The sequence below is a fragment of the Heptranchias perlo genome, chromosome 11, assembly GCF_035084215.1.
Source record: "Heptranchias perlo isolate sHepPer1 chromosome 11, sHepPer1.hap1, whole genome shotgun sequence".
Classification (NCBI taxonomy): domain Eukaryota; kingdom Metazoa; phylum Chordata; class Chondrichthyes; order Hexanchiformes; family Hexanchidae; genus Heptranchias; species Heptranchias perlo.
The window spans coordinates 75252018-75273328 of record NC_090335.1 but is presented as its reverse complement, the minus strand read 5'-3'; the positions used below and the strand labels follow the sequence as shown (position 1 = coordinate 75273328).

At 44.6% G+C, this 21311-nt stretch overlaps 1 long non-coding RNA gene across 1 annotated transcript; it reads right to left on the bottom strand.

Moving 5' to 3' along the window:
• Window positions 1-503: 503 nt before the first annotated feature.
• LOC137327024 (uncharacterized) lies at window positions 504-11607 on the bottom strand. Its single transcript, XR_010964336.1, has 3 exons — window positions 11557-11607; window positions 9372-9402; window positions 504-580 (listed from the first exon to the last, which is right to left on the bottom strand). It is a non-coding gene; the product is annotated as an uncharacterized lncRNA (long non-coding RNA).
• Window positions 11608-21311: the final 9704 nt, after the last annotated feature.

Genomic DNA, 21311 nt, shown 5'->3' with positions numbered 1-21311 from the left:
ATCCAGTACTCCACTGCATCTGGAGAGCATTGGATGACATGTCGGAACAAATTAAGCAGACATTGTGCAGATCAAGAGGGCAGTCAGCTCGGGCGTACAGCAGACAGTTTTGGTCACTCTACCTCAAAAAGGCGCGATATAAATGCAAGTCTTTCTTCTGCCCTGTTCTTCTTCGAAATAGTGCCTTGGGGTCTTTTATGCCCACCTGAGAGGGCAGACAGGGCCTTGTTTTAACATCTCATCTGAAAGACGGCACCTCCGACAGTGCAGCACTCCGTCAGTACTGGCACTCAGCCTGGATTTTGTGCTCAAGTCTCTGGAGTGGGACTTGAACCCGCGACCTTCTGACTCAGAGGCGAGAATTGGGAATGGTATTGGGTGAAAATTGGGAAGAACAAATAAAAAGTTCGCTTCACTTACCGTGAGGAAGTGGAGTTTGCTTTCTGTCCTCTGTGCCGTGGCTCCTCCGACTGCGGACGAGTTTCTGAAGGCGCTTTACAGTCCCGATCTCTTCCATCTCCTCGCTGCCCGGCTCCACACTCTGTGAAACGTCGCAGGCTATACTTGTGCACGCCAGAAACTTTATTAAGGTTGAGGAAAAAATGCAACCACGAATCCTGACGTGAAGCCTCTAAAGTTTCATTGTTAAAAAAAAATGTTTACAATTCCACTACCTCCGGCCCACAGTGGAAAACAGCCAACCTCTCAAGTGGATGTAAAAGATCCCAAGGCACTATTCAAAGAAGAGCAGCGGAGTTCTCCCCATTGTCCTGGGGCCAATATTTATCCCTCAACCAACATCACTAAAACAGATTATCAGGTCATTATCACATTGACGTTTGTGGGATCTTGCTGTGCGCAAAATAGCTGCCGCATTTCCTACATTACAACAGTGACTACACGTCGAGAATTACTTTATTAGCTGTAAAGCAATTTGGGACGTCCTGCGGTTGTAAAAGGCGCTATATAAATGCAATTTCTTTCTTTTTGAACCAATAGAGGGAGGGTTTTTTTTAACCCAGATTGTTGAGTTTAGTGGCAGAGGGGATTGGAAAATGAGCATTTAAAAAATGGTTATCTTTCCCTTTTGGGAGAATTAGCAACTGCTCCACAAGGAAAGAAGAGAGTGAAAAAAAAAATTCAAGTGAGACATTTTTGAGGAGTGAAGAGGGAGTGAGTGCGGGAGGGACAGGCAGAAGAAAGAAAGACTTGCATTTATATAGCGCCTTTCACAACCTCAGGACGTCCCAAAGTGCTTTACAGCCAATGAAGTACTTTTGAAGTGTAGTCACTGTTGTAATGTAGGAAACGCGGCAGCCAATTTGTGCACAGCAAGATCCCACAAACATCAATGAAATAAATGACCTGTTTTTAGATGTAAATTGAGGGATAAATATTGGCCAGGACACCAGGGAGAACTCCCTGCTCTTCTTCGAAATAGTGGCCGTGGGATCTTTTACATCCACCCGAGAGGGCAGACAGAGCCTCGGTTTAACAACTCATCTGAAAGACGGCACCTCCAACAGTGCGGCATTCCCTCAGTACTACACTGGGAGCGTCAGCCTAAATTTTGTGCTTTAAGTCCCTAACTTCAGCGGCGAGAGTGCTTTCCACTGAGCCATGGCTGACGCAGCGATTACCGCTTGCTGTTCGGTAAAGTTGCATTTGGAAGCTGTAATTCACAGTTACACATTGGGCAGTTCATCTGCCCAATGGGCCCATTGTGAGAGCTGGAGGGCAATGAGCTCGATGGGTCCATGCTGCTTTTTTTTTTACTTCGTCACAAATACTTTTCCAAGACTCACCCATTCACTTTGGGTCCAGGGCGGAATCCACAGCTCGTTGTCTGGCGGTTACCAGGAAACAGTCTGATATTGTGTGCCACATGCGTGTGTCTGAAGTGTCAGCTCCTGTACGAGTTTCACTGTAAACTCAGTGAGCTGTGAAACCCTCATGTTTTGAGGCCAGTGTTGGTTGTGGCGCCACTATTCTCCCTGTCCTCCTGAGGGTCCTCACTCCTGCAGGGCTAAAGTGCCGTGGGCACCAGTGACCCTCCGGTACTTCCTCCATAGAGTCATTCTTCATATGTGAGCTTAGGGAGTGAGTGTCAGCAGGCTATTTGACCATGGTGGGGGAATCACAGCTGCATCCAATCCCTCCTCCAACTCTCTGTGTTCACAGATATGCACTTTTCAGCAAGGGTTACTAGGTAGCGATTAGGAACAGGAACCTTGGTTGATTTTTTTGTCCCCTCCCCAGTTCAGGGGCACTGAGGCCCAATTGTAGAGCCCCAACTCCCATTCCAGTTGGGATCAGCACAGGCTGGAAGCTGGGATAATCTGTAGGGCGTAGCTGTTCTGGCAGGTACTGGAGCTGCACAGCTGCCACAGGGCTCCTGTACAGATGGCATGCAGTTCCCACACGATAAGGGTCTGATATGAACGGCAGGTTCAGCTGTTACGTGGCCTGTGAGGTGAGGATCGCAGCATCACTGTCAGCTCTAGTTGGTGCTCATACCCTGCTCCCAGCATCGAATGCTGCTTCTGGCCTCCTAGTAAAACCTATGGAGTTAATAGAGGGCTTTCACTTGCACTGTGCATGCTGGGATAGCTCTATCTTCATAGCAATTACTGTGAGTGTCCCTTCCTCTTTATCAAAAACACTGGCAACTATTACAAAAAGTAATTTACAAGGCTAATGGAATATTGCCCTTTATCTCCAGCCCTACAAAGGAGTGGAAGTTATGCTACAGTTATATGAAAGCTCTGGATAAACCTCACCTGGAGCACTGCATTCAGTTCTGGGCACTGCACCTGAGGAAGGATATATTGGCCTTGGAGGGGGTGCAGCACAGATTCACCGGGCCTAAAAAGTTTAAATTATAAGGACAGGCTGCATAGACTAAGCTTGTATTCCCTTGAGTATAGAAGATTAAGGGGTGATCTCATTGAGGTGTTTAAGATGATTAAAGGGGTTGATAGAGTGGATAGAGAGAAATTATTTCTGCTGGTGGGGGCGTAACCATAAAATTAGAGCTCGGCCGTTCAGGGGTGATGTCAGGAAGCACTTCTTCACACAAAGGGGAGTGGAAATCTGGAACTCTCTCCCCCCAAAAAGCTGTTGAGGATGAGGGTCAATTGAAAATCTCAAAACTGAGATTGATTGATTTTTGTTAGGCGAGGGTATTAAGGGTTATGAATCTAGGTGGGTAGATGGAGTTAAGATACAGATCAGCCATGATCTAATTGAATGGCGGAACAGGCTCGAGGGGCTGAATGGCCTCCTCCTGTTCCTGTGTTCCTAAATGCCTTAAGCAAGGGGCCAATAAAGAGAAAGAATAAGTGATAGTGTTAGGGGGTTGGGGGCAAATGTAGAATCCATTATGCAAGTAAAGAATCCATTTTATACTAAGGCCTAAAGTTAAAAGTCTGCAGAACGTTTCAGTTTTCACAGAGGATCATAAACAGCCTGGTCACAAGGATAAACAACACATTGATTTAGGAGGAGGTTATCTCCTCCAGCCCTACAACCCTCCGAGATCTCTGCGTTCCTCCAACTCTGACCTCTGTGCATCCCCCACTTCCTTCACTCCACCATTGGTGGCCGTGCCTTCAGCTGCCTAGGCCCTAAGCTCTGGAATTCCCTCCCTAAACCTCTCTACCTCTCTCTCCTCCTTTAAGTCGCTCCTTAAAACCTATCTCTTTGACCGAGCTTTTGGTCACCTGTCCTAATATCTCCTTATGTGGCTCAGTGTCAAACTTTTCTTTGATAATCGCTCCAGTGAAACATCTTGGGACATTTTTACTGTGTTAAAGGCGTTTTATAAATGCAAGTGGTTGATTACATTTAATTCTGAACTTTCTCACAAATTCAAATAAGCTTACAAACTAACTCGTGTGTAATGCATCCATGATGGATACATCTCATGCTCTATTAACCTAAACCAGCAGTTTCTGTTAGCCTCCGGGACTACAGACATCATGGCTGAAAGCCTTGGTTGATAGATGTTTAGAGAACCTGGAACTTCTTGATAAAAGCTGGATAAGAACTGGTGTAAAGTGTGTGACATAATGTAGTTAGAAAGGGATAAAAATAGCGAAATTGTAATGTGAGGTTAAACGAAAATAAAGCAGAAGGAAGTGATCCACATAAAAGCATAAGATCATAAGAAATAGGAGCAGGAGTAGGCCATTCGGCCCCTCGAGGCTGCTCCGCCATTCAATCAGATCATGGCTGATCTTCGACCTCAACTCCACTTTCCTGCCCGATCCCCATATCCCTTGGTTCTCCTAGAGTCCAGAAATCTATCGATCTCAGCCTTGAATATATTCAATGACTCAGCTTCCACCGCCCTCTGGGGGAGAGAATTCCAAAGATTCACAACCCTCTGAGTGAAGAAATTCCTCCGCATCTCAATCTTAAATGTCCGAGACCCCTTATCCAGCGACTATGTCCTCTAGTTCCAACTTCTCCAGCCAGGGGAAACAAACTCTCAGCTTCTACCCTCTAGAAAGTTGAGCTTAACAATCGTAACATGTAAGCTTGTACAGCATGTGTTCCATGGCGTGGTCTGTGAGTATGCTCATGTAACTCTTGAGAAACCTGCATCTAGAACCCTCATTTCCGGCATATAGACAAGGACTGCCCACCTCAGTCTATCATTACAATCTTTACAATAGAGAAAGGAAGATGGAGAAAGCAAGGGAAGAGGGAGAAGAGGAAGGTGAGGAAAGGAAAATAAGAAAGGGAAGCGGAGAAGAGTACGTTAATGGCAATGGCCAAACCTGTACTTCCTGCTTTTATCTAGGTCTATGTTTTGATGCAAAGCGATGCCTCAAACACACGGCAAGGAACAAATTCCCGCACCTGGGATTTGCCTGGTGTAAAAAGCTCTTTGTAGAGAATAGCCTGTACTGGCCTGAGAAAGTCCGGCTTCCTTGCCCTTCACCTCAAGCAGGTGATTTCCTTCATCACTCCTGGCGAGTTTCTTGAAGAAATGATCGACATTCCAGTCTGTAACAGGTTAGCATGAAAAAGCACATTCAGAACAGAACAGGGGCTGGTATAACAAGTATATATGATGTGTGAGTGTCTGTGAGCATGTGACTCTGTGCAAATGTGTTTGTATGTGTGTGTGTGTGTTTGTGGTGTATGTGTCTGTGTGTGTGTTTGTCTGTGTGCTTGTATGCATGTGTGTGTGTATGTGTTTGTGTGTGTGTGTTTGTCTGTGTGTTTGTATGTGTGTTTGTATGTATGTGTGTGTATGTGTCTGTGTGTGTGTTTGTCTGTGTGCTTGTATGTATGTGTGTATGTGTTTGTGTGTGTGTGTTTGTCTGTGTGTTTGTATGTGTCTGTGTGTGTGTTTGTCTGTGTGTTTGTATGTATGTGTGTATGTGTTTGTGTGTGTGTGTTTGTCTGTGTGTTTGTATGTGTCTGTGTGTGTGTTTGTCTGTGTGTTTGTATGTATGTGTATGTGTTTGTGTGTGTGTGTTTGTCTGTGTGTTTGTATGTGTCTGTGTGTGTGTTTGTATGTATGTGTGTGTATGTGTTTGTGTGTGTGTTTGTCTGTGTGTTTGTATGTGTCTGTGTGTGTGTTTGTCTGTGTGTTTGTATGTATGTGTATGTGTTTGTGTGTGTGTGTTTGTCTGTGTGTTTGTATGTGTCTGTGTGTGTGTTTGTATGTATGTGTGTGTATGTGTTTGTTTGTGTGTTTGTCTGTGTGTTTGTATGTGTCTGTGTGTGTGTTTGTCTGTGTGTTTGTATGTGTATGTGTGTGTATGTGTGTGTGTTTGTATGTATGTGTGTGTATGTGTTTGTGTGCGTGTTTGTCTGTGTGTTTGTATGTATGTGTGTATGTGTCTGTGTGTGTTTGTCTGTGTGTTTGTATGTGTGTGTATGTGTGTGTGTGTGTGTGTTTGTCTGTGTGTTTGTATGTATGTGTGTGTATGTGTGTGTTTGTCTGTGTGTTTTATGTATGTGTGTGTTTGTCTGTATGTTTGTATGTATGTGTGTATGTGTCTGTGTGTGTATGTATGTGTGTGTATGTGTGTGTGTTTGTCTGTATGTTTGTATGTATGTGTGTGTATGTGTCTGTGTGTGTTTGTATGTGTGTGTGTGTATGTGTCTGTGTGTGTGTTTGTCTGTATGTATGTCTGTATGTTTGTATGTATGTGTGTGTATGTGTCTGTGTGTGTTTGTATGTATGTGTGTGTATGTGTCTGTGTGTGTGTTTGTCTGTGTGTGTTTGTATGTGTGTGTGTTTGTCTGTGTGTGTTTGTATGTGTGTGTATGTGTTTGTGTGTGTGTTTGTCTGTGTTTGTATGTATGTGTCTGTGTTTGTCTGTATGTTTGTATGTATGTGTGTGCATGTGTCCATGTGTGTTTGCCTGTGTGTGTTTGTATGTGTGTGTGTTTGTTCGTGTGTGTTTGTATGTATGTGTGCGTGTTTGTCTGTGTGTTTGTATGTATGTGTGTGTATGTGTCTGTGTGTGTGTTTGTCTGTGTGTGTTTGTATGTGCGTGTGTGTTTGTATGTATGTGTTTGTCTATGTGTTTGTGTGTATGTGTCTGTGTGTGTGTTTGTCTGTGTGTGTTTGTATGTATGTGTTTGTCTGTATGTTTGTGTGTATGTGTCTGTGTGTGTGTGTCTGTGTGTGTTTGTCTGTATGTGTTTGTATGTGTGTGTGTTTGTATGTGTGTGTTTGTCTAAGTGCTTGTGTGTATGTGTCTGTGTGTGTGTGTTTGTCTGTGTGTGTTTGTCTGTGTGTTTGTGTATGTGTCTGTGTGTGTTTGTCTGTGTGTGTGTTTGTCTATGTGTGTGTGTGTTTGGATGTGTGTGTGTTTGTATGTGTCTGTGTGTGTGTTTGTATGTGTGTGTGTTTGTATGTGTGTGTTTGTCTGTGTGTTCGTGTATATGTCTGTGCGTGTATTTGTCTGTGTGTGTTTGTATGTATGTGTGTGTTTGTATGTCTGTGTTTGTCTGTGTGTTTGTGTGTATGTGTCTGTGTGTATGTTTGTCTGTGTGTTTGTCTATGTGTGTGTGTGTTTGTATGTGTGTTTGTGTGTATGTGTCTGTGTGTGTGTTTGTCTGTGTGTTTGTCTATGTGTGTGTGTTTGTATGTGTGTGTGTTTGTATGTGTGTGTTTGTCTGTGTGTTTGTGTATATGTCTGTGTGTGTTTGTATGTGTGTGTGTTTGTCTGTGTGTGCTTGTATGTGTGTGTATGTGTTTGTGTGTGTGTTTGTCTGTGTTTGTATGTATGTGTCTGTGTTTGTCTGTATGTTTGTATGTATGTGTGTGTATGTGTCCATGTGTGTTTGTCTGTGTGTATTTGTATGTGTGTGTTTGTTCGTGTGTGTTTGTATGTACGTGTGTGTGTGTTTGTCTGTATGTTTGCATGTATGTGTGTGCATGTGTCTGTGTGTGTGTTTGTCTGTGTGTGTTTGTATGTGCGTGTGTGTTTGTATGTATGTGTTTGTCTATGTGTTTGTGTGTATGTGTCTGTGTGTGTGTTTGTCTGTGTGTGTTTGTATGTATGTGTTTGTCTGTATGTTTGTGTGTGTGTGTGTGTGTGTGTGTGTCACACCAAGCCACCAAATGTAAGGAAGTATATGGGAAGTGGAAGGATGGAGAAAGAATATGATCCAATCTCCTTTCCTTGTCTCACAAATCCAAAGAGGAATGTCACCTAACTGCAACACACATAGAATGTCTCACCGGGAGTGAGGGACTTCACTTTGAATTGCACATTTCCAAACATCTTATATTGCAACTAGAATTTATTTTACATCATAAGAGGTACACAAGGCAGAGAGAGTGTGTGGAGGAGGTATCCGGGCAGCTACACCACTTGGAAGGGGTATCAGGGTACTTAGAACTTCTGAATGGGGCATCAGGGCAGGATGAACATGTACAGGAGTATCGGGGCAGGTGGATATGTAGAAGGGGTATCAGGGCAGGTAAACATGTAGAAGGGGTATCAGGGCAGGTAAACATGTAGAAGGGGGTAGCAGGGCAGGTAAACATGTAGAAGGGGTATCAGGGCAGGTAAACATGTAGAAGGGGGTAGCAGGGCAGGTAAACATGTAGAAGGGGTATCAGGGCAGGTAAACATGTAGAAGGGGGTAGCAGGGCAGGTAAACATGTAGAAGGGGTATCAGGACAGGTAAACATGTAGAAGGGGTATCAGGACGGGTGATTCGACCCCAGCCTTTGTACTTACGGCCTTGTTCCTGCTAGTTGTACCTGATCATTGAAATTGCTGATTGCCACTGTATTGGTTGTCTTGTTGAACTGATCTACACTGGTCGTTCATCTCATTTACTGTCATGTTTCCTACATTACAACAGTGACTACACTTCAAAAGTAACTCACTGGCTGTAAAGCGCTTTGGGACATCCTGAGGCTGTGAAAAGTGCTATATAAATGCAAGTTCTTTCTTTTCCTCTGCTTCTCTTCCACACAGCCTTGACATTCAGGAACACAAGGGGTAATATTTTTACTTGATACGCGATCAATATTTGTTTCATTACACAGCAGTGCACTAACTATTTTAAAAATGGGAAAGATTACCGCCGGTTTTGAGTGGACTGTGGCTGTTCCATGGTCTGCTCCAGTGAGTGTAAAGGATCCCTCATGTCACTGTTTCAAGAAGACCGTGGGAATTCTCCAGGTCTCACTTACTGAATGATGAGTTTCGTTGACAGGGAATAGCAAAAGCCATTTTTTCCCCAACGCATATGGCCATTAACATTAAGCATTTTGGTTCAAAAGTGTGGTGAAGCTTTATGTACAAAACTCCTCCTTGCATCCTTACAGTGTGAAGACTGATTGCCTCTTATCTATTTTGTATCGACTGAAAGAGCAGACTCCATTTTAAACCCCAGTAACTTGAATCTATATAAAACTATGGACAGAAGTTCCTATTTTGGTCACAGTTAGTACTCCTACACGATCTACATCTAATCTACATCTCCCACATGATCTAATTCTCTGAAACCGCTTCTAACATAATGATGATCACATCGAATTTTACAGCACGGAAACAGGCCGTTCGGCCCAACTGGTCTATCCCGGTGTTTATGCTCCACACGAGCCTCCTCCCACCTTATTTCTTCTCACCCTATCAACATATCCTTCTATTCCTTTCTCCCTCATGTGTTTATCCAGCTTCCCTTTAAAGCCATCTGTGCTATTTGCCTCAACTACTCCTTGTGGTAGCGAGTTCCACGTTCTCACCACTCTACAGGCAAAATGGGTTTAAAGAAGTACTTGCTTAAGCAAAAGGGGCGCAGAGTTCTAGAACAGCGGGGTTATCACTTAGACAGACACAAGTACATGTTTAACAAAGATATATCTACAAACCAAAGGATACACCTTCAGATAATGGCCTCTGAGTGGAATTTCTTTTAAAAAAAGAGAGAATAAAAACAGAGAATTAATATGTAACAATTAAACAAGGGGGATGAAACCTGTTGTCTTCACGGATAGTGTGAGCGCAGGGTGTAAGCCCACTCTCAAGGGAGGGGTCACACTAGTTCTACCTTATCCAGAGTGTCTATTGACACCAACGTGGCAGCCAATGAGTTGGAGACTCATTATGTAACTGTCCTCCACTCAGTGAGTGCAGGATAGTTACATAATATAAATTATGTGCGTAAAATCAATTCCAATCACTTACAGCAGTGCGGTCTCCAGGCGTGATTGACCGTGGAATTACCCAGTCATCTCCATTCTGGCCAGGAATAGTGGTGTCGCTATATACAGCCCCTCCCTATCTCTGTAACCTCCTCCAGCCCTACAGCCCTCCGAGATCTCTGCGCTCCTCCAATTCTGGCCTCTTGCGCATCCCCGATTTTAATCGCTCCGCCATTGGCGGCCGTGCCTTCAGCTGCCCAGGCCTGAAGATCTGGAATTCCCTCCCTAAACCTCTCTGCCTCTCTGCCTCTCTCTCTCCTCCTTTAAGAAGCTCCTTAAAACCTACCTCTTTGACCAAGTTTTTGGTCACCTGTCCTAATATCTCCTTATGTGGCTCATTGTCAAATGTTGTTTGATAATTGCTCCTGTGAAGCGCCTTGGGACACCATGTTAAAGGCACTATATAAATGCAAGTTGTTGCTGTAGTCTGCAATGCAGCAGGAAGCTTCACTCCCCCACCAGCGTGGGATTTAGGAAACCCGGGCACGCTGCCCATCATGGTGATCACGGACACACCCCACTTTCTGATCCATGATGCCAGCGGCCCAGGCTTGTAAAATGACCCTTGTTTTCGCAGTGGGGGCAAGGCTACGCTCATTGCGCCCCCCCCCCCCACTTTGTTCCCCCTGAGAATTGATTTGGGCGATGATTGATCTTCTTGGAGTGATTGTTTTACTGCAGGTGGTTTCAACTCTCCTGAAGAGCACTTAACCCAGACCATGGGCAAGTCTAATCAGTTCAGCCCTGTCAGCCAATGTGATTGGTCAGTCTGTAGCTCCGGAACCCAATTAACGCTGTTTGTTTTTCACACACACTTTATTCTGTTGTGACAGAATGCAGCAAACTTAATTCATCGCCAAGCATTATTGCCATTATTATTCATGTGAATCCGTGTTTTTAACCCTGAGCTGAGCTTCCGACCCCACATTATCTCCATCTCTAAGACCACCTCCATGCCATTGTCCACCTCCATCCCTACCTCAGCCCATCATCCACTGAAATCCTCATCTGTGCCCATGTGATCTCCAGATTTCATTACTCCAATGATCTCCTGGCTGGACTCCCATCCTCCATTCTCCATTAACTTCAGCTCGTCCAAAACCCTGCTGCCTGTATCCTAGCCCGCATGAAGTCCTGTTTGCCCATCAAGTCCGTCGTCACTGACCTACATTGACTTCCAGTCCCCCAACACCTCAAATGTAAAATTCTCACCATTGTGTTTACATCCTACATGCCTCCTTACCCCTGTAACCTCCCCCAGCCCTACAACCCTCACCTCCAGAACTCTCCATTTCTATGACTCCAGCCCCCGTGCCCCTCCCCAATCCTTTTGCCTCACCATTGGTGGCCGTGCCTTCAGCCACTGATGCCCATGGTCTGGCGTTCCCTCCCTAAACCTCTCTGCCTCTCCACCTCCCTCTCCTTCTTTAAAACTTTCCTTAAACTACACCCCTTTGACCAAGGCTTTGACACCCCTCTTAAATCTCCTTCTTTGGCTCAGTGTCTATTTTTCCCTTACAACAATAGCCTTTAACGTAGCAATACGTCCCAAGGTGTTTACCATTGAGAAGCACCTTTGGATGTTTTTCTACATTAAAGGCACTATATAAATGTGGACTGTTGTTATTGAAAGAAAATAAACCTTAAAATGTTTAAAAGAAAAGCACACAATGCTTAGTTAGTCAAGGCCCGAATTCCTCGACTCTCTTTATCCAACAGGAGGTTGGCCTCACAGTTACTAACACTCCCACCAGTCTGACGTCTCAGTTTGATACTCTCCTCTGGAAAAGAACTTCTCCTGAATTGGGAAAACTCAGCACCCAAAAGACAAGTTGATGTGAAATGCAATTAATTCAACTTACTTTGTCTTTTTCCGTATTCTTGTGTCCAGCTTGCGTGCGTCAGAGAACTCCTAGAAAAGCATATAAGTAACTGGTGAAAAGGGTAGCAAAGATTGTAAAGGCATTTAGAGCGACTAACCCAACAAGTCCTGTGGAGGGGCATTGAAGTGCCATCCGAGTTCTAGAAAAGCCCGGATTGTTCTCCTTACAGCAGAGAAGGTTAAGGGGAGATTTAATAGAGGTGCTCAAAATTATGAATGCTTTTGAAAGGATAGATAGGGAGAAACTGTTTCTACTGGCAGGAGGGTGGGAAAGTAGAACTCATAGATTTAAGGTAATTGGCAAAAGGGGAGATGAGGAGAGTTTTTTTTTACTCAGTGAGTTGTGATGATCTGGAATGCGCTGCCTGAAAGGGTGGTGGAAGCAGATTCAATAGCAACTTTCAAAAGGGAATTGGATAAATACTTGAAGGGGAACAATTTGCAGGGCTACGGGGAAAGAGCAGGGGAATGGGACTAATTGGATAGCTCTTTCAAAGACCCAGCACAAACATGATGGGCCGAATGGCCTGCTTCTCTGCTGTATCATTCTATGATTTTATGATAATCAACTCTTATCTAATTTGATTGTTTTTTCTTATGATTTACGTACCTTTTCTTTCCTGTGACTTCAGTCCCCACCGGCCATTCTAGAGCTGGGCTCAAATCACCACACAATTGACACCGATTGGCAAGAAAACAGTTCCAACAGCCTTCCCCTTCACCGATCAAGTGTCAGTAAGAGTGGCGTGCTCGGGCGGAACAGGTGACTTTGGACCTACGGTTCCCAAAGCTCTCCACCACTGGGGGTTTTCCTCACCTCATGTCTGGCTCTGTTGTAGACCGTGCATGGAGTTTCATGCTTGTGCGAGTGGTGAAAATTTGTGGATAGGCGTGGAGGTCGGGGGAAACACTGAGTGCCCCGTGATAGCTCAGCCCAACATAATGTTCACCTGACCTTCCTTTTGGATTGGTCAGCCATGTACTACAAGACTTTGTTACTACAAGGAGCTGCCGTTACTGTGGGATAGATCAATCCTGCATTAATATTAGAGGCACCCTGTTGTGTTACACCTTCCCCTTCATATTTATCCCTCAACTAACATCACTAAAAGAAAAACTGATTACCTGGTCATTATCACATTGTTGTTTGTGGGATCTTGCTGTGCTCAAATTGGCTGCTGCGCTTCCTATATTACAAACGTGACTACGAGTCAAAAAGTATTTAATTGGCTGTAAAGCACTTTGGGAGATCCAGAGGTGATGAAAGTCACTATATAAATGCAACGTCTCTCTTTCTTTTCCTTTTTTATTATCTCCTGATGGGACAAAAATCAAGATTCCAATTGAAATTTGTAACCGTTACTTTATTTTGATATTTAAAGCAGCCATAACCTTTTCAGAATAAATAATTTTTGGTTTCATAGGCTGAATGTACTCTTCAAAATGCATCGAAAAGTGTGAAAAATCTCAATTTCCAAAGGGGTTGGGGTAGGAAAAGAAACCTTTCTCCTCACATCCTCCTTCAGAAATTCCGAGATACACAGTGACAACAGACGCATTTTTTGTTTACTTCAGTTTTCCCCCTGCAGTACCAGCGATAGATATACAGTGACTCCTGCAGTTTAAGTTACAACAAGCACCTGTCTCGCTGCACTCTCAGCAGAACTACTTGTTTTCACGTCAGGGTCAAGGCCTTTAGGTTTTGTTATACGCCAGGAAAAAAAGGGTTTGAATTGTAAAATCTGATCCCAAAACGCCAGTGAAAATCCTGGAATCCAAAGCAATAAAAGAGCATTTAACACCGTAAAGTAGTGGCATTGGTCATAGGCAGATTTAGCAGAATGACACTGGGGCTTAGAGGGTTAAATTACGAGGGCACGTTGCATAAACCTGGCTTGTATCCCCTTGAGTTTAAGAGATTGAGGACCTATCTGATCGAGGTGTTTAAAATGTCAAAAGGATTTGATAGGGTAGATACGGAGAAACGATTTCCTCTGATGAGGGAATCAAGAACTAGGGGACATAATCTTAATATTAGAGCCAGGCCATTCAGGAGCACAGTCAGGAAGCACTTTTTCACACAAAGGGGTAGTGCAAATCTGAAACTCGTTCCCCCCAGCAGGCTGTGGGTGCTGGGGGACAATTGGAGCTTTTAAAACTGAGATTGATAGATTTTTGTTGGGTGAGGGTATCAGGGGATATGGAGCAAAGGCGGGTAAATGGAGTTAAAGTACAGATCAGTCATGACATAATTGAATGGCAGGGAAGGCTCGAGGGGCTGAATGGCCTCCTCCTGCTCCTATAATCAGGGCCAATTTCGAGTTTTTGGTCAAAAATAGCTGACCGTATTTGAAATGTCAGCATTTTTTCGCAGCTGTGTCTGCTTTTTCTTGGCAGCTTTTGTGAGATTTATTTTTAGGTCATTGACCTGTTAGAAAATGGTAAAAAAGCAACTTAAAAAGAGGAAATAAGCGTCCTTACACAGCGGTTTTCAGATGCACCATGTGGGGCGCTGCTGAGCCGTCCAGCCCAGGGTGGTTTCAGATTCCACTCTCTGGCCTGTGCTGAGTTAGATGCTCTTAGTCAGGAGGGCAGTACAGGCCCAGGAATTGAGCTCAGGTCTCCTGAGTTGGGGAAGGGGAAAAAAAATTCCTTCTCCGTCCAGTGACTTCTGCTGGAAAGTGGTATGTGGATATCAGGTAAGGGCAGGTGGAGCTGGGCTTGGCTGTAACACCCATCGTGACAGAATGGCCTGTTGACACTCAGTATTGTATCTGTGTGAAAATACACCAGTACTGTATCAGTGTGAGAATAAGCACCAGAACTATAATAGTGTGAATATTCACTACTATCGTGTCCGAGAGAATATACACCAGTGCTATAACAGTTCGAATATACATTACTAGTGTGTCAGTGAGAATATATGCCAATATTATAATAGTATGAATATACTCTTCTACTATATCAATAAGAATATGCACCAATACTACAATAGTGTGAATATACACGACTACTGTATCACTGAGAAAATACACCAGTCCGATATAAGTGTGAAGAAAAACTAGTGCTATATCAGTGTGAAAAAATACACCAGTATTTTAAAGTGCGAGAATGTACACCAATAGTATATCAGTGTGAAAACTTGAATAAGATTTTACTATTTCGTTGAAATAAACGTTTTGTCAAATTCGACAAACTGTTTGTAGTTGAACCATTCATTGTGAAAGCTTTGCTAGTTTTCCTGTTTCAACTTGTGACCTGTTTATTTTTAATTTTATTCTCCCACAATGTTTATATTAAAAAGGCCAACTAGGTACGATGCCAGAGATTACTGGCATTCATGGAACTCGACCCTGACAGGAGAGTGGGGGAGGAAATAAAACACAAGGTGGGGAAGAAACAAAGAATGGAATGTTCCCCTCAACATAAGGACCTTGAGCGCTGATCTTTACAGGGTATCAGCCTTGGCTCAGCGGTAGTACTCTGGCCTCTGAGTTATAAGGTCACTTAGTTCAATCCTCCCTGCAGTATATAGGAACAGCAGTAGGCCATTCAGCCCCTTGAGTCTGTTCTAACATTCCATTAAATCGTGGCTGATCTGTACCTCAATTGCATTTACCCGCCTTTGCTCCATATCCCTTGGTCCCCTCAGCTACCGAAAACCTATCGACCGCAGTCTTGAAAATTTCAATTGACCCCCAGCCTTTTGGGGAGGGAGTTCCAAATTTCCATATTATCTAGGTTGGCACTTGAGTGCAGTATTGTAGGAGGGGCTACTGTTTGGATGAGATGTTAAACCAAGGCACTGTCTGCCTGTGTAGTTGATGTGAAAGATCACATGGCAATATTCAAAGAAGAGAGGAGAGTTCCTCTGGGCCTGGAACCTTCAACCTTCTAGACTCGGAGCCAAGAGAACTACCAACTAAGCCACGGCTGACACCCTAAATTGTGTAAATCGGGACTCACGGCCCAACATAACCCCAGAGTGGAGCGGAGTGAGAGTCCCAGAAGGAGATAGTCTCACATGGTTCGGGTTTGGCCTTGCGTGAGTGTAGGTCCCAGTCCGATATCAATCCTACTTTGCAAAGTGACCTATTGGACCCTTTGGGCATTTTTTAAAACCTACCCGGCGTTAAGTTAAATGTTTAGAGAGTAGAGACCTTGCCTCACTGAAGGAGGAGGGGGGGAGGGGGGGAGAGGGTTGGGGGAGGTGCAGGATTAAATCTTCAAATTCGCGAAACGCAACCCCAACCCAACGCTCCGTTTCCGTTTTAACCGTGGCGAATATCGAGACGTCTGACTAACCCGCTCTGGAGACGCAGGTCCGTCATTTTAATATGTAAATGAGACTCCTGTCATGAGATTTTGGCAGTGATTTGAAATTAACGCCACTGTCTCTAATCATATAAATTTCTAAAGAGTTGGGAGAGAGCACTGTGCACGTACAGAGCTGTGTCCTGGGATGGACAGTTCAACTTCCAGCCAGGCCAGTGTTATAGGAACCTGAGCACAGTCCTGCCGGCTTAGAACCCAAAGAGCAGCCTCTGCTCTCAGACCAATCTCTGCAGTGTAAAAGGATCCTGAGTGTGATTGGTTTAGAACGAAAGATAAAATATATCAGGTTTTATGAAGCAGTTTATCGCCTAATGGTGGACGTAATCTCTGGAAAAAGATATTCTCGAAAATACCTCAGAGTTGGAATGAGAGTGAATGATGACAATAAATGGGAAGGGGTTTGATCCATTGGGATTCTATACAATGGGAGTGAATGGGAAGGAGTTTGGCCAATTGGAATGATATACCATGGGAGTGAATGGGAAGGGGTTTGGTCCATTGGAATGATATACAATGGGAGTGAATGGGAAGGGGTTAGATCCATTGAAATGATATACCATGGGAGTGAATGGGAAGGGGTTTGGTCCATTGGAATGATATACAATGGGAGTGAATGAGAAGGGGTTATATCCATTGGAATGATATACCATGGGAGTGAATGGGAAGGGGTTTGGTCCATTGGAATGATATACAATGGGAGCGAATGGAAAGGTGTTTGGTCACATTGGAATGATATACAATGGGAGTGAATGGGAAGAGGTTTAAGAACATAAGAACATAAGAAATAGGAGCAGGAGTAGGCCAATCGGCCCCTCGAGCCTGCTCCGCCATTCAATAAGATCATGGCTGATCTGATCCTAACCTCAAATCTAAATTCATGTCCAATTTCCTGCCCGCTCCCCGTAACCCCTAATTCCCTTTACTTCTAGGAAACTGTTGATTTCTGTTTTAAATTTATTTAATGATGTAGCTTCCACAGCTTCCTGGGGCAGCAAATTCCACAGACCTACTACCCTCTGAGTAAAGAAGTTTCTCCTCATCTCAGTTTTGAAAGAGCAGCCCCTTATTCTAAGATTATGCCCCCTAGTTCTAGTTTCACCCATCCTTGGGAACATCCTTACCGCATCCACCTGATCAAGCCCCTTCATAATGTTTCAATAAGATCGCCTCTCATTCTTCTGAACTCCAATGAGTAGAGTCCCAATCTACTCAACCTCTCCTCATATGTCCGCCCCCTCATCCCCGGGATTAACCGAGTGAACCTTCATTGTACTGACTCGAGAGCAAGTATATCTTTTCTTAAGTATGGACACCAAAACTGTATGCAGTATTCCAGGTGCGGTCTCACCAATACCTTATATAACTGCAGCAATACCTCCCTGTTTTTATATTCTATCCCCCTAGCGATAAACGCCAACATTCCGTTGGCCTTCTTGATCACCTGCTGCACCTGCAAACTAACTCTTTGATTTTCTGGCACTAGGACCCCCAGATCCCTTTGTACTGCAGTACTTTCCAGTTTCTCGCCATTAAGATAATAACTTGCTCTCCGATTTTTCCTGCCAAAGTGCATGACCTCACATTTTCCAATATTGTATTGCATCTGCCAAATCTCCGCCCACTCACCCAACCCTTCTATATCCCCTTGCAGGTTTTTTATGTCTTCCTCACTCTCTACTTTCCCTCCCATCTTTGTATCATCTGCAAACTTTGATATGTTACACTCGGTCCCCTCCTCCAAATCGTTAATATAGATTGTAAAGAGTTGGGGACCCAGCACCGACCCCTGTGGAACACCACTGGCTACTGGTTGCCAGTCCGAGAATGTACCATTTATCCCAACTCTCTGCTTCCTGTTAGATAACCAATCCTCCACCCATGCCAGAATATTACCCCCAATCCAGTGATTCTTTATCTTGAGCAATAATCTTTTATGTGGCACCTTGTCGAATGCCTTCTGGAAGTCCAAATACACTACGTCCACTGGTTCCCCTTTATCCACCCTGTACGTTATGTCCTCAAAGAACTCAAGCAAATTTGTCAGACATGACTTCCCCTTCGTAAAGCCATGCTGACTTTGCCCTATTAAATTATGTTTATCCAAATGTTCCGCTACTGTCTCCTTAATAATAGATTCCAAAATTTTACCCACCATTGGTCGATTGGGATTCTATACAATGGGAGTGAATGGGAAGAGGTTTGATCCACTGGGATTCTGTACAGTGGGAGTGAATGGGAAGAGGTTTGATCCACTGGGATTCTGTACAGTGGGAGTGAATGGGAAGAGGTTTGGTCGATTGGGATTCTGTACAGTGGGAGTGAATGGGAAGGGGTTTGGTCCATTAGGGTTCAACACAGTGGGAGTGAATAGGAAGGGGTTTGGTCCATTGGAACATGCTTGGATCAGATGCAAACTGATTACATTCTCTACGCCTGATTTCACTTACCAAAGATTCTGATTTCTGTGGCAATCTCCATGTTGGAGTTGGATCCAGAAGGGATGGATTCCTGAGGTCAGCCTCACCCGACAAGTCTTTGTTCTCATGCTGACCTGTAACTGGTTCATAGAGACTATCCATGGAACCCTCCTGCACAAAATGGGATTGAAACATTTTATTGAAACAAAGACTCAATTAAATTCTAATCAAGGGTTTAGGCCCTGATCACTGTGTGTGCGTGTGCATGTGTGTGCGTGTGCGTGTGTGTGCGTGTGCGTGTGCGCTCGCCTGGTTCCATTCTTATCTATCCAGTTATAGCCAGAGAATCACCTGCAATGTCTTCTCTTCCCACTCCCGCACCGTTACCTCTGGAATCCCCCAAGGATCTATCTTTGGCTCCGTCCTATTTCTCATCTACATGCTGCCTCTCGGTGACGTCATCCAAAAGCACAACATCAGGTTCCACATGTACGCTGACGATACCCAGCTCTACCTCACCACCACCTCCCTCGACCCCTCCACTGTCTCTAATTTGTCACACTGCTTGACTGGCATCCAGTACTGGATGAGGAAAAATTTCCACCAACTAAATATCGGGAAGACCAAAGCCATTGTCTTCGGTCCCCGCCACAAACTCCGTTCCGTAGCCATCGACTCCATCCCTCTCCCTGGCCACTGTCTGAGGCTGAACCAGACTGTTCACAACCTTGGCGTCCTATTTAACCTTGAGATGAACTTACATAAGAACATAAGAACATATGAAATAGGAGCAGGTGTAGGCCAATCGGCCCCTCGAGCCTGCTCCGCCATTCAATAAGATCATGGCTGATCTGATCCTAACCTCAAATCTAAATTCATGTCCAATTTCCTGCCCGCTCCCCGTAACCCCTAATTCCCTTTACTTCTAGGAAACTGTCGATTTCTGTTTTAAATTTATTTAATGATGTAGCTTCCACAGCTTCCTGGGGCAGCAAATTCCACAGACCCACCACCCTCTGAGTGAAGAAGTTTCTCCTCATCTCAGTTTTGAAAGAGCAGCCCCTTATTCTAAGATTATGCCCCCTAGTTCTAGTTTCACCCATCCTTGGGAACATCCTTACCGCATCCACCCGATCAAGCCCCTTCACAATCTTATATGTTTCAATAAGATCGCCTCTCATTCTTCTGAACTCCAATGAGTAGAGTCCCAATCGACTCAACCTCTCCTCATATGTCCGACCCCTCATCCCTGGGATTAACCGAGTGAACCTTCTTTGTACTGCCTCGAGAGCAAGTATGTCTTTTCTTAAGTATGGAGACCAAAACTGTATGCAGTATTCCAGGTGCGGTCTCACCAATACCTTATATAACTGCAGCAATACCTTCCTGTTTTTATATTCTATCCCCCGAGCAATAAAAGCCAACATTCCATTGGCCTTCTTGATCACCTGCTGCACCTGCATACTAACTTTTTGATCTTCTTGCACTCGGACCCCCAGATCCCTTTGTACTGCAGTACTTTCCAGTTTCTCGCCTTTAAGATAATAACTTGCTCTTTGATTTTTCCTGCCAAAGTGCATAACCTCACATTTTCCAATATTGTATTGCATCTGCCAAATCTCCGCCCACTCACCCAGCCTGTCTATATCCCCCTGCAAGTTTTTTATGTCCTCCTCACTCTCCACTTTCCCTCCCATCTTTGTATCATCTGCAAACTTTGATACGTTACACTCGGTCCCCTCCTCCAAATCGTTAATATAGATTGTAAAGAGTTGGGGACCCAGCACCGACCCCTGTGGAACACCACTGGCCGCATATCTGCTCCATCACCAAGACTGCCTACTTCCACCTCCGTAACATCGTCCGTCTCAGCCCCGTCTCAGCTCATCTGCTGCTGAACCCCTCGTCCATGCCTTTGTTACCTCTAGACTTGACTATTCTAATGCCCTCCTGGCTGGACTCCCATCTTCCATCTTCCACCCTCTTTAAGCTTGAGCTCATCCAAAACTCTGCTGCCGTATCCTAACTCGCACCAAGTCCCGTTCACCCATCACCCCTGTGCTCGCTGACCAACATTGGCTCCCGGTCCAGGAATGCCTCGAGTTTAAAAATCTTATCCTTGTTTTCAAATCCCTCCATGGCCTCGCCCCTCCCTATCTCTGTAACCTCCTCCGGCCCTACAATCCTCCGAGATCTCTGCATTCCTCCATTTCTTGCCTCTTGCGCATCCCCGACTTTAATCGCCCCACCATTGGCGGCCGTGCCTTCAGCTGCCTAGGCCCTAAACTCTGGAATACCCTCCCTAAACCTCTCCATCTCTCCACCTCTGTCTCCTCCTTTAAGACGCTCTTTAAAACCTACTTCTTTGACCAAGCTTTTGGTCACCTGTCCTAATATCTCTTTATGTGACTCGGTGTCAAATTCTGTTTGATAATCGCTCCTGTGAAGCGCGTAGGGATGTTTTACTACGTTAAAGGCGCTATATAAACGCAAGTTGTTGTTGTTGTTGTTGTTGTTGTTGTTGTTGTTGTTGTGGTGGTGGTGGTGGTGGTGGTGGTGGTGGTGGTGGTGGTGGTGGTGGTGGTGTCAAGTAGCCGGCCAATATTACTGGCCCAGTGACAGACACGAGGAGTGAGGTGCGGTACCCCGACAAAAGAAGTTGGCATATTTGCATCTAGAGGAGAGTAAAAAGGGAAGGCAGATATTTCAAGAAAAGACGCATCTTACCATCAAAGAGAGAAAGTATCACAGTTAAAAGAACGCAATGTGATCAAAACTGAATTACGTTGCAGGGAAATGAGATCCGACCATTTATCAAGTCTCCCTTTCAGAGCGAGAGGTTTCCGTTTGTTATCAGATTGTCTCTCCTCTCCTGAAGCCACTGTGTCATCCTGACCTACAGTTTCACTGACGCCAGCAAGTCTCTAAGCACCTCGCCCAAGCAGTCACCTTTTGTGCGCGAGCCCAGCCAGTGAGTTTTGGC